Here is a 12,239-nt window from a genome sequence, read left to right as displayed (position 1 = left end):
AAAAAAACGATACCGATAATTTCCGATATTACATTTTAAAGCATTTATCGGCCGATAATATCGGCCTGCCGATATTATCGGCCGATAAATGCTCTAGTTAGTACTATTAGTGGACCAGCAGCACGCACAATCATGTGTGCTTACGGACTGTATCCCTTGCAGACTGTATTGATATATATTGATATATAATGTAGGAAGCAGAATATTAATAACAGAAAGAAACAACCCTTTTGTGTGAATGAGTGTGAATGGGGGAGGGAGGTTTTTTGGCTTGGTGCACTAATTGTAAGTGTATCTTGTGTTTTTTATGTTGATTTAATTTTAAAAAAAAAACACGATAATGAAAAAACGATAATTAAAAAAAACGATACCGATAATTTCCGATATTACATTTTAAAGCATTTATCGGCCGATAATATCGGCCTGCCGATATTATCGGCCGATAAATGCTCTAGTTAGTACTATTAGTGGAGCAGCAGCACGCACAATCATGTGTGCTTACGGACTGTATCCCTTGCAGACTGTATTGATATATATTGATATATAATGTAGGAAGCAGAATATTAATAACAGAAAGAAACAACCCTTTTGTGTGAATGAGTGTGAATGGGGGAGGGAGGTTTTTTGGCTTGGTGCACTAATTGTAAGTGTATCTTGTGTTTTTTATGTTGATTTAATTTTAAAAAAAAAACACGATAATGAAAAAACGATAATTAAAAAAAACGATACCGATAATTTCCGATATTACATTTTAAAGCATTTATCGGCCGATAATATCGGCCTGCCGATATTATCGGCCGATAAATGCTCTAGTTAGTACTATTAGTGGACCAGCAGCACGCACAATCATGTGTGCTTACGGACTGTATCCCTTGCAGACTGTATTGATATATATTGATATATAATGTAGGAAGCAGAATATTAATAACAGAAAGAAACAACCCTTTTGTGTGAATGAGTGTGAATGGGGGAGGGAGGTTTTTTGGCTTGGTGCACTAATTGTAAGTGTATCTTGTGTTTTTTATGTTGATTTAATTTTAAAAAAAAAACACGATAATGAAAAAACGATAATTAAAAAAAACGATACCGATAATTTCCGATATTACATTTTAAAGCATTTATCGGCCGATAATATCGGCCTGCCGATATTATCGGCCGATAAATGCTCTAGTTAGTACTATTAGTGGAGCAGCAGCACGCACAATCATGTGTGCTTACGGACTGTATCCCTTGCAGACTGTATTGATATATATTGATATATAATGTAGGAAGCAGAATATTAATAACAGAAAGAAACAACCCTTTTGTGTGAATGAGTGTGAATGGGGGAGGGAGGTTTTTTGGCTTGGTGCACTAATTGTAAGTGTATCTTGTGTTTTTTATGTTGATTTAATTAAAAAAAAAAAACACGATAATGAAAAAACGATAATTAAAAAAAACGATACCGATAATTTCCGATATTACATTTTAAAGCATTTATCGGCCGATAATATCGGCCTGCCGATATTATCGGCCGATAAATGCTCTAGTTAGTACTATTAGTGGAGCAGCAGCACGCACAATCATGTGTGCTTACGGACTGTATCCCTTGCAGACTGTATTGATATATATTGATATATAATGTAGGAAGCAGAATTTTAATAACAGAAAGAAACAACCCTTTTGTGTGAATGAGTGTAAATGGGGGAGGGAGGTTTTTTGGCTTGGTGCACTAATTGTAAGTGTATCTTGTGTTTTTTATGTTGATTTAATTTTAAAAAAAAAACACGATAATGAAAAAACGATAATTAAAAAAAACGATACCGATAATTTCCGATATTACATTTTAAAGCATTTATCGGCCGATAATATCGGCCTGCCGATATTATCGGCCGATAAATGCTCTAGTTAGTACTATTAGTGGACCAGCAGCACGCACAATCATGTGTGCTTACGGACTGTATCCCTTGCAGACTGTATTGATATATATTGATATATAATGTAGCAGGGGTCACCAACCTTTTTGAAAGCAAGAGCTACTTCTTGGGTAGTGATTAATGCGAAGGGCTACCAGTTTGATACACACTTAAACAAATTGCCGGAAATAGACAATTTGCTCAATTTACCTTTAACTCTATGTTATTATTAGTAATTAATGATATTTACACTTAATTGAACGATTTAAAAGAGGAGAAAACATGAAAAAAATGACAATTAAATTTTGAAACATAGTTTATCTTCAATTTCGACTCTTTAAAATTCAAAATTCAACCGAAAAAAAGAAGACAAAAACGAGCTTTTTTAAACAATTAAAAAAAGAATTTATGGAACATCATTAGTAATTTTTCCTGATTAAGATTAATTTTAGAATTTTGATGACATGTTTTAAATAGGTTAAAATCCAATCTACACTTTGTTAGAATATATAACAAATTGGACCAAGCTATATTTCTAACAAAGACAAATCATTATTTCTTCTAGATTTTCCAGGACAAAAATTTTAAAAGAAATTCAAAAGACTTTGAAATAAGATTTAAATTTGATTCTACAGATTTTCTAGATTAGCCAGAATTTTTTTTTTGAATTTTAATCATAATAAGTTTGAAGAAATATTTCACAAATATTCTTCGTCGAAAAAACAGAAGCTAAAATGAAGAATTAAATTAAAATGGATTTATTATTCTTTATAATAAAAAATACAAAAATACTTGAACATTGATGTAATTGTCAGGAAAGAAGAGGAAGGAATTTAAAAGGTAAAAAGGTATATGTGTTTAAAAATCCTAAAATCATTTTTATGGTTGTATTTTTTCTCTAAAATTGTCTTTCTAAAAGTTATAAGAAGCAAAGTAAAAAAAATGTATGAATTTATTTAAACAAGTGAATACCAAGTCTTTAAAATATTTTCTTGGATTTTCAAATTCTATTTGAGTTTTGTCTCTCTTAGATTTAAAAATGTCAGGCAAAGCGAGACCAGCTTGCTAGTAAATAAATACAATTTAAAAAATAGAGGCAGCTCACTGGTAAGTGCTGCTATTTGAGCTATTTTTAGAACAGGCCAGCAGGCTACTCATCTGGTCCTTACGGGCTACCTGGTGCCCGCGGGCACCGCGTGGGTTCCTACATTAAATGTAGGAAGCAGAATATTAATAACAGAAAGAAACAACCCTTTTGTGTGAATGAGTGTGAATGTGGGAGGGAGGTTTTTTGGGTTGGTGCACTAATTGTAAGTGTATCTTGTGTTTTTTATGTGGATTTAATAAAAAAACAAAACACCATAACGATAATTAAAAAAAACGATACCGATAATTTCCGATATTACATTTTAAAGCATTTATCGGCCGATAATATCGGCCTGCCGATATTATCGGCCGATAAATGCTTTAGTTAGTACTATTAGTGGAGCAGCAGCACGCACAATCATGTGTGCTTACGGACTGTATCCCTTGCAGACTGTATTGATATATATTGATATATAATGTAGGAAGCAGAATATTAATAACAGAAAGAAACAACCCTTTTGTGTGAATGAGTGTAAATGGGGGAGGGAGGTTTTTTGGCTTGGTGCACTAATTGTAAGTGTATCTTGTGTTTTTTATGTGGATTTAATAAAAAAAATAAAAAAATAATAAATAAAAAACAATACCGATAATAAAAAAAAACAATACCGATAATTTCCAATATTACATTTTAACGCATTTATCGGCCGATAATGTCTACTTCTTACCCTTTCCTGTATAAATCTTTTGCGACGTCTGCGCCTCGTCTCTTCCCACGCAGCTTGTGTTCATTCGGTGGGCCGGGAGACGAAATCCCCATCCGGCAGGACGTTGGCAGGTCGGGTGATTCCTCCCGACGTCCTCTGCCGGCCGTGTTGCGTCGCTCCGTTCTCTGCCAGCCTTGGCCCGCCGCAGCCTTATTCCATTTGTGCTCGCATCCGACTTCAGTCCTTTTTCAAGTCGCCTGGGCCCCGTCCTGCAGTCTATCCTCAAGCGTTGTGTTTAGGAGCAGACCTTCAAGAGCTGCCAGCGGTGATTTGGCCGCTCCACATGGGCTCTTTCCTCCCTCAGTCACTTTCCATGTAAGAGGTAATCAGTCAGGTGCTTTGGCCGACACTCCATCCGATTAGCCTGGTCTCGCCGGGGTGTGCAGAGGCGCTCTTACGCCGCAACCTTGGGGACACACCAAGGTCCCCCGACTTTGATTGCAGACAAAATGCTCCTTGTACTTTAGAGATCACTATTTCACCTGCGCGAGTCATCCATGGAATCCCTCGGAGGATCTTCTGAGTATCCATTTTCTTCTTCCTCTTGTTTACTCGGAACGTACCGTTAAATGAGAGACCGCATCTAAGTGTGTCACGGCGAAGGACGGGTACAGATTTTGGTACTTTTATGTGTGCTGACTAGTGTTGTCCCGATATCAATATTTTGGTACCGGTTCCAAAATGTATTTCGATACTTTTCGGTACTTTTTGATACTTTTTTAAATAAAGGAGACCACAAAAAATGGCATTATTGGCTTTATTTTAACAAAAAAATCTTAGGGTACATAAAACATAATATAATGGCAAAGACTACTTCCTGGCTAGGCCAACTACCATAGTCTATCGCGGAAAACCGCTGGCCTCGCTGCCTTCTCCTGGGCTGAGGGGCGATGTGGATGTGTGATGAATGAAGACAAGACGTAGGTGATGACTCGTTGAACAAGCGTTCGTTATTGGTGAGCGAACCTCATAGTCAATTCTGGAGTACTCGGGGAAATATCTTGCCTATCCTCCTTCAAAACCGCTCTAAAAGAACACCTCCAGGCAACTTCAACCCTTGACTAACACCCTCCCTTCCACATCCCACATCCCCAGATTGTAAATAATCAAATGTAAATAATCAAATGTATATACTTGTTTTTATGCTTTCTGAACTCACTATGTCCACTACATATCCTACCAAGTCAGTCCTACACTGTTTCAATGTCCATTTCTCTGATGATGCAATTGTTGATGACTGAAGTGTTGATATCAACCAAACCTAACCCTCCCCCCCCACCCCCACATCCCACCCCCCGGATTGTAAATAATGTAAATAATTCAATGTATATACTCGGATGATTAACTTGTGTGATGACTGTATTATGATGATAGTATATATTTGTACCATGAATTGACTTACGTGGACCCCGACTTAATAAGTTGAAAAACGTATTGGGGTGTTACCGTTTAGTGGTCAATTGTACGGAATATGTACTGTACTGTGCAATCTACTAATACAAATGTCAATCAATCAATCAAATTGCCAAAATATATCTCCCCTGAGAAATCTCAGGTCTTCGAAATCATAACACTGACATTGAGTCCGTCAAGCCCATATATGGTCCGTTGACGTTATTTAAGCATTACGACTGTTATTCATGGGGACTTGTCCACAGACTCTTACCATCTACAGCTTTACTAATCCTTGCGTTGGTGAAGTAGATGCCATCCACCTGCTTAAGTCACACGTAGTTAGGGATGGGAATTGATAAGGGGCGCCGGAAGTTGGCATACAACCTCAACGATCCTGTTCTGTCTCCCGGTAATGTGTGTCTGATCTTGAATGGGATTGTGCTGAAAATCTTAATTTCCCTTCGGGGATTAATAAAGTATTTCTGATTCTGATTCTGATATTCCGGTTTCCCTGCTCAGGGAAACCTGCGAAACAGGCTTGTACGGATGAAATAGCCTGTGTGTGTTTTTTTCCTGACCTAACGTACATATGTGTATATACAATACATACTGTGTAAGTGTATATACTGTAAGTATATATGTGTTATATATATATATATATGTGTATATAAAAGACCCCTGCCTTAAAGGCCTACTGAAAGCCACTACTAGCGACCACGCAGTCTGATAGTTTATATATCAATGATGAAATCTTAACATTGCAACACATGCCAATACGGCCGGGTTAACTTATAAAGTGACATTTTACATTTCCCGCTAAACTTCCGGTTCAAAACGCCTTTGGAGGATGACGTATGCGCGTGACGTCGCGAGGTCAACGGAAGTGTTTGGACCCTTTTGGACACAATACACAAAGCTCTGTTTTCTTCGACAAAATTCCACAGTATTCTGGACATCTGTTATGGTGAATCTTTTGCAATTTGTTTAATGAACAATGGAAGCTGCAAAGAAGAACGTTGTAGGTGGGATCGGTGTATTAGCGGCTGGCTGCAGCAACACAACAAGGAGGACTTTGTTGGATAGCAGACGCGAGCGCCGGCGATCTCACCTTGACTTCCTACGTCTCCGGGCCGCCGACCGCATCGTCGATCACTGGAACGCAGTTGAGCACGGGTGTTGATGAGCAGATGAGGGCTGGCTGGCGTATGTGGAGCGCTAATGTTTTTATCATAGCTCTGACGAGGTCCCGTTGCTAAGTTAGCGTCGTTAGCAACAGCATTGCTAGGCTTCGACAGGCGGCATAGCATTAACCGAGTATTTACATGTCCAGTGTTTGGTTCGGTGTCTCCTGATAGTAGTATTGTTGATCTTCTGTCTATCCTTCCAGTCAGGGATTTATTTATTTTGTTTCTAACTGCATTTGAGACAGATGCTATCACGTTAGCTCATGCTAAAGAGCTTCGTCGATGTATTGTCGTGGAGATAAAAGTCACTGTGAATGTCCATTTCGCATTCTCGACTCTCATTTTCAAGAGGATATAGTATCCCAGGTGGTTTAAAATACAAATCCATGATCCACAATAGAAAAAGGAGAGAGTGTGGAATCCAATGAGCCAGCTTGTACCTCAGTTACGTTCAGAGCGAAAAAATATATCTCTTGAACTGTATTCTAGTCCGTCACTCTAACGTTCCTCATCCACAAATCTTTCATCCTCGCTCAAATTAATGGGGTAATCGTCGCTTTCTCGCTCCTAATATATCTCGCTCCATTGTAAACAACGGGGAATTGTGAGCAGCACTACCGCTTGTGACGTCACGCTACTTCCGGTAGGGGGAAGGCTTTTTTTTATCAGCGAGCAAAAGTTGCGAACTTTATCGTCGATTTTCTCTACTAAATCCTTTCAGCAAAAATATGGCAATATCGCAAAATGATCAAGTATGACACATAGAATGGATCTGCTATCCCCGTTTGACTAAAAAAAATTCATTTCAGTAGACCTTTAAGCCAAGGTGCGTACCTGTCATGATCCATGGTCCGGTTCATGTTTTTGTTATGTTCTGTTAATTTTGGACTCCTTGAGTTCCTGTTTGTGCACCTCCTGTGTTTGTTACCATGGCTACTTATGATTTTCACCTGCCTCTGGTGTTTGGGACGCACACCTGTTTCCAATCAGAGACGTTATTTAAGCCTGCCTTTGCCAGTCAGTCGGCCTGGCGTCATTGTTTGCCTCATGCCAAGTAAGTCTTGTTTGTTCCATGCCATAGTTTATGCTAGTTGTTCGCTTCATGCCCAAGTCTTGTTTATCTCATGCCACAGTTTCGTGAGGTTCCATGTCCATAGTTCCATGTTTCCTCCGCTAAGTGTTTTGCCTTATGCTAGGTTCACACCAACGGCGCTTTGACGCCTCTTTAAAGCGGCATGCAAAGCGGCATGCAAAGCGTAACAAAGCGTGATTAAAGCGTGAGGGTAAATAAAGGGTCCTAATGGATCGTGGGAAAGCTTGTAGTGAAGCGGGACATGCGGCAAGTTCGCCAAAAAATTTTAAACGGTTTAAAAAAATTCTGCACCCTGTCAAGAATGGAATAAAGCGCCGAGAGCGTATCAAAGTGTGACAAAGCCTGACAAAGCTCAGCAAAGCTTGACTCAAAGCGTAGGAAAGCTTAACAGATCTTGGTTCAAAGCGCAATAGGAAGTGACTGTGATATTGACTAGTGACATTGAAACTTGATGTAAAACCAACACAGGATTACAAATCCATTCTCTTTTGCATCATTGCCTTTTTTATACCATGATCATTGTTTCTGTACTTCTGTTAGAGTTTGCTGTTTGATGTTACAGTTTGACATTACTGTCTATCATTTTTCTGTATGAAAATGTTAATAATAAAGAGAATATGTTACGTTTAAAAGAAATGCCTTTTATTGTTGTCAACTAGCATAAGAAATGAAAGATAGATATTTATTAAGATGACAAAGAAATAAAAGAAATGAAGATATAAAACATATTATAACGAAAAAAAGAGACATTGAAAAAATAAATGAATATAAAAAATAAAAGAAATGCCTTTTATTGTTGTCAACTAGCATAAGAAATGAAAGATATATATTTATTAAGATGACAAAGAAATAAAAGAAATTAAGATATAAAACATAATATAACGGAAAAAAAAGAGAAATTGAAAAAATAAATGAATATAAAAAATAAAAGAAATGCCTTTTATTGTTGTCAACTAGCATAAGAAATGAAAAATAGATATTTATTAAGATGACAAAGAAATAAAAGAAATTAAGATATAAAACATATTATAACGAAAAAAAGAGACATTGAAAAAATAAATGAATATAAAAAATAAAAGAAATGCCTTTTATTGTTGTCAACTAGCATAAGAAATGAAAGATATATATTTATTAAGATGACAAAGAAATAAAAGAAATGAAGATATAAAACATAATATAACGAGAAAAAAAGAGAAATTGAAAAAATAAATGAATATAAAAAATAAAAGAAATGCCTTTTATTGTTGGCAACTAGCATAAGAAATGAAAGATAGATATTTATTAAGATGACAAAGAAATAAAAGAAATGAAGATATAAAACATAATATAACGAAAAAAAAGAGAAATTGAAAAAATAAATGAATATAAAAAATAAAAGAAATGCCTTTTATTGTTGTCAACTAGCATAAGAAATGAAAAATAGATATTTATTAAGATGACAAAGAAATAAAAGAAATTAAGATATAAAACATATTATAACGAAAAAAAGAGACATTGAAAAAATAAATGAATATAAAAAATAAAAGAAATGCCTTTTATTGTTGTCAACTAGCATAAGAAATGAAAGATATATATTTATTAAGATGACAAAGAAATAAAAGAAATGAAGATATAAAACATAATATAACGAGAAAAAAAGAGAAATTGAAAAAATAAATGAATATAAAAAATAAAAGAAATGCCTTTTATTGTTGGCAACTAGCATAAGAAATGAAAGATAGATATTTATTAAGATGACAAAGAAATAAAAGAAATGAAGATATAAAACATAATATAACGAAAAAAAAGAGAAATTGAAAAAATAAATGAATATAAAAAATAAAATAAATGCCTTTTATTGTTGTCAACTAGCATAAAAAATGAAAGATATATATTTATTAAGATGACAAAGAAATAAAAGAAATGAAGATATAAAACATAATATAACGGGAAAAAAAGAGAAATTGAAAAAATAAATGAATATAAAAAATAAAAGAAATGCCTTTTATTGTTGTCAACTAGCATAAGAAATGAAAGATATATATTTATTAAGATGACAAAGAAATAAAATAAATGAAGATATAAAACATAATAAATAATAAACATAATATAACGAGAAAAAAAAGAGAAATTGAAAAAATAAATGAATATAAAAAATGTGTGGAAAACAGTATACTGAGTTTTTCACATTTTTTTCTTATTTTTGTTGTAACAATGCACAACAGAGCTTGATAATCATGTCAGAGCCTGATTTAAAGCGTCATGATCGCATCAAAGCATAATAAAGTTCAATAAAGCGTAATAAAACGTATCAAAGCGTGATTTAAAGCGTATCAAAGCGGGATCAAATCGTGAGGAACGGTAACAAAGCGGCAACTAATTCGTATCAGAGCGTATCAAAGCATAACATTACTTCGGAGATCGGGATATTCGTGGAAAAATTGACAAAAATGACGGCGCTTTGCTCGCCGCTTTAAAGCGCCGTTGGTGTGAACCAGGCATTAGCTTCAAGCGCGGCTTGAAGCTAATGCCTGGTTTTCTGTTTTTGGTGCTGTTTGGACTTCTCAAGAATAAAGCATGCTCCTACCTGCAAGTCCTGTCCGGAGTGATCCATTTGCCTTCCTGGGAGAACGACCCCGCAGTAAGCTGCGAAAACCATGTCCTGACAGTACCGTTCACACCGTGACTATAGCGTACCGTGGCACCGCTAATAAAGCATCATACTCCTTTGAACAAAACCAATTGAAATAACGTTGAAGCGAAGAGTGTAACAAAAGGAAGAATTTAAACCAGATGCATTACTCCAAAAGCTCCCAGCCGTCTGCTATTTCGTTATCTTCCCTATGTTAATTGCTCATTAGGGGCGAAAATGTGGTTTTAATCGTGTCCTGGTCCAAAACCGTCTGAAGTTCATTCCAGCTAATGAATTTCACACCAACATGCGGCGCTTGATGGCTCCCGTTGAAAACACACACAAAGGCAACACTTGACCGATTATTAAAACATCTAATTAGAGCCTCTAGCGAGTGTTGTTTGTTTGCCTATGCAAGCACATTTGTGTGTTGCATTTAGGCCCATCATGACAAAATGATAAAGTTGTGGGTTTTTAATTGGGCCGCTTGCAGCTCAGGATACAAACGCCATGATTGGTTTTGCCAAGCCACCACTGAGGATACACTGAAACGTGCGCTTACTTATTCATGGCACAATATTCAATGTTCTATCTCCCCGTGTTAATAATTCAAAACATATATAATAAATTCCTTTAAAAAATACATGCAGTAAGAAACACAATGTCCTAACTTCAATCCATAGGATGTTCCGTGGAAGCTTGACCCAATTTAAAAACAAAAAACTGAATGCTTTAACTACATTTAAATGACTATTGTATTGTAAATCTTTGAAGATATTAGGTAGTATTCTCTCTAATACAGAGGTGTCCAAAGTGTGGCCCGGGGGAGATTTGCGGCCCGCAGCACATCATTCTAAAAATACTAAAACATTTTTTTAAATAAAAGAGCAAATAGGTGAAATGCAATCAGAAAAAGTTGCATTGTTGAATCTAATAACACTTTTTAAAAAAAAATAATTTATCAAAAAATAATAATGAATCAAAATCAATGTTGCTATGAATTATTGACTGATTTTAGGACAAAAAGGACATAAATACAAATAAAAAAACATGAAAAATATGACAATTATTTCAAAAAAATGCATACTACTTATATACTAATACTAATTATTATATTGATTGTTATTTTGAATTTACTAAACTAATTACATTATATTTTATCTGAAGCTGATATAGAGATTTAAGTGTTGATTGTAAAAAAATAAAAAAAATAAAAAAAAAAAAAAATTAAAAAGCATGACCTTTTTGAGTGGGGCACTTTTGGATCCCCGAGAATTTTATTGGAATTAAAAAATCAACGTTGCTATTAATTATTGACCTATTTAGGGATCCTATTACTTCACATCAAATATTCCACTTTGAAAATATTTTTGGGAAAAATACTGTATATTTTATATTTTTGCCCCCAAAAAATTGGATTTTGACAAAAAGCTCATGAAAAATAAAAATAATAATAAAAAAAAAAAAAAAAATATATATATATATATATATATATATATATATATATATATATATATATATATATATATATATATATATATATATATATATATATATATATATATATATATATATATATATATATATATATATATATATAAATACATATATATTTGAAGTTGATCAAACTTCAAATATGAAGTTGAATTAGAGATTCAAACGTTTAATAAAAAATAAATAATATATGACTTTATTTTTAACCTTTTTTAAGACTGAAACCCTTCTGGGTCCCTAGGATCTAACTTGAGGGAGGCCCAAAGGTTAAAAAAAAAAAAAGTGTATATTGTATAGGTTTTGAAAATTTAATGATATCAAAATGGCCCCCGCGTGCTTTGATTTTACAGTGTGCGGCCCTCAGTGGAAAAAGTTTGGACACCCCTGCTGTAATTAATATAACTAAATGTGAGCATGCTTATTAGGCATGAAGCAGTTAATGACTGTTCAAAATGCAATCGTTTGTGCGGAATTAATTGTTGATTAATTGTCTCTTAAAGCAATTGAAGCACAATTAAGTGCACTACTCGGGTGCAGCCAGCAGGGGCGCTGTGGAGTTTTAACGTGTTTGTTTTCTAAAGAAGGCAGCATAGCAACAGCTTTGGGATGCTGAGCAACACCTCCAGCATTATTCAACCCCATACAACACTGGCATGGAAACAGGAGTTCAGGACAATTCGAGAGCAAAATTTACACGAAAGCCTTGATTTAAATGAG

At 34.9% G+C, this 12,239-nt stretch overlaps 1 protein-coding gene across 1 annotated transcript in view; it reads left to right on the top strand.

The window, feature by feature from the left end:
- The window catches only part of LOC133654328 (copine-9-like), a 249,625-nt gene that overhangs the window by 58,190 nt on the left and 179,196 nt on the right, over nucleotides 1-12,239 (top strand). The window lies entirely within an intron of this gene.

The sequence above is a fragment of the Entelurus aequoreus genome, linkage group LG07 (genome assembly GCF_033978785.1).
Source record: "Entelurus aequoreus isolate RoL-2023_Sb linkage group LG07, RoL_Eaeq_v1.1, whole genome shotgun sequence".
Taxonomy (NCBI): Eukaryota; Metazoa; Chordata; class Actinopteri; order Syngnathiformes; family Syngnathidae; genus Entelurus; species Entelurus aequoreus.
The sequence above is the reverse complement of the archived record's forward strand: the minus strand, read 5'-3'. Positions and strand labels throughout refer to the sequence as shown.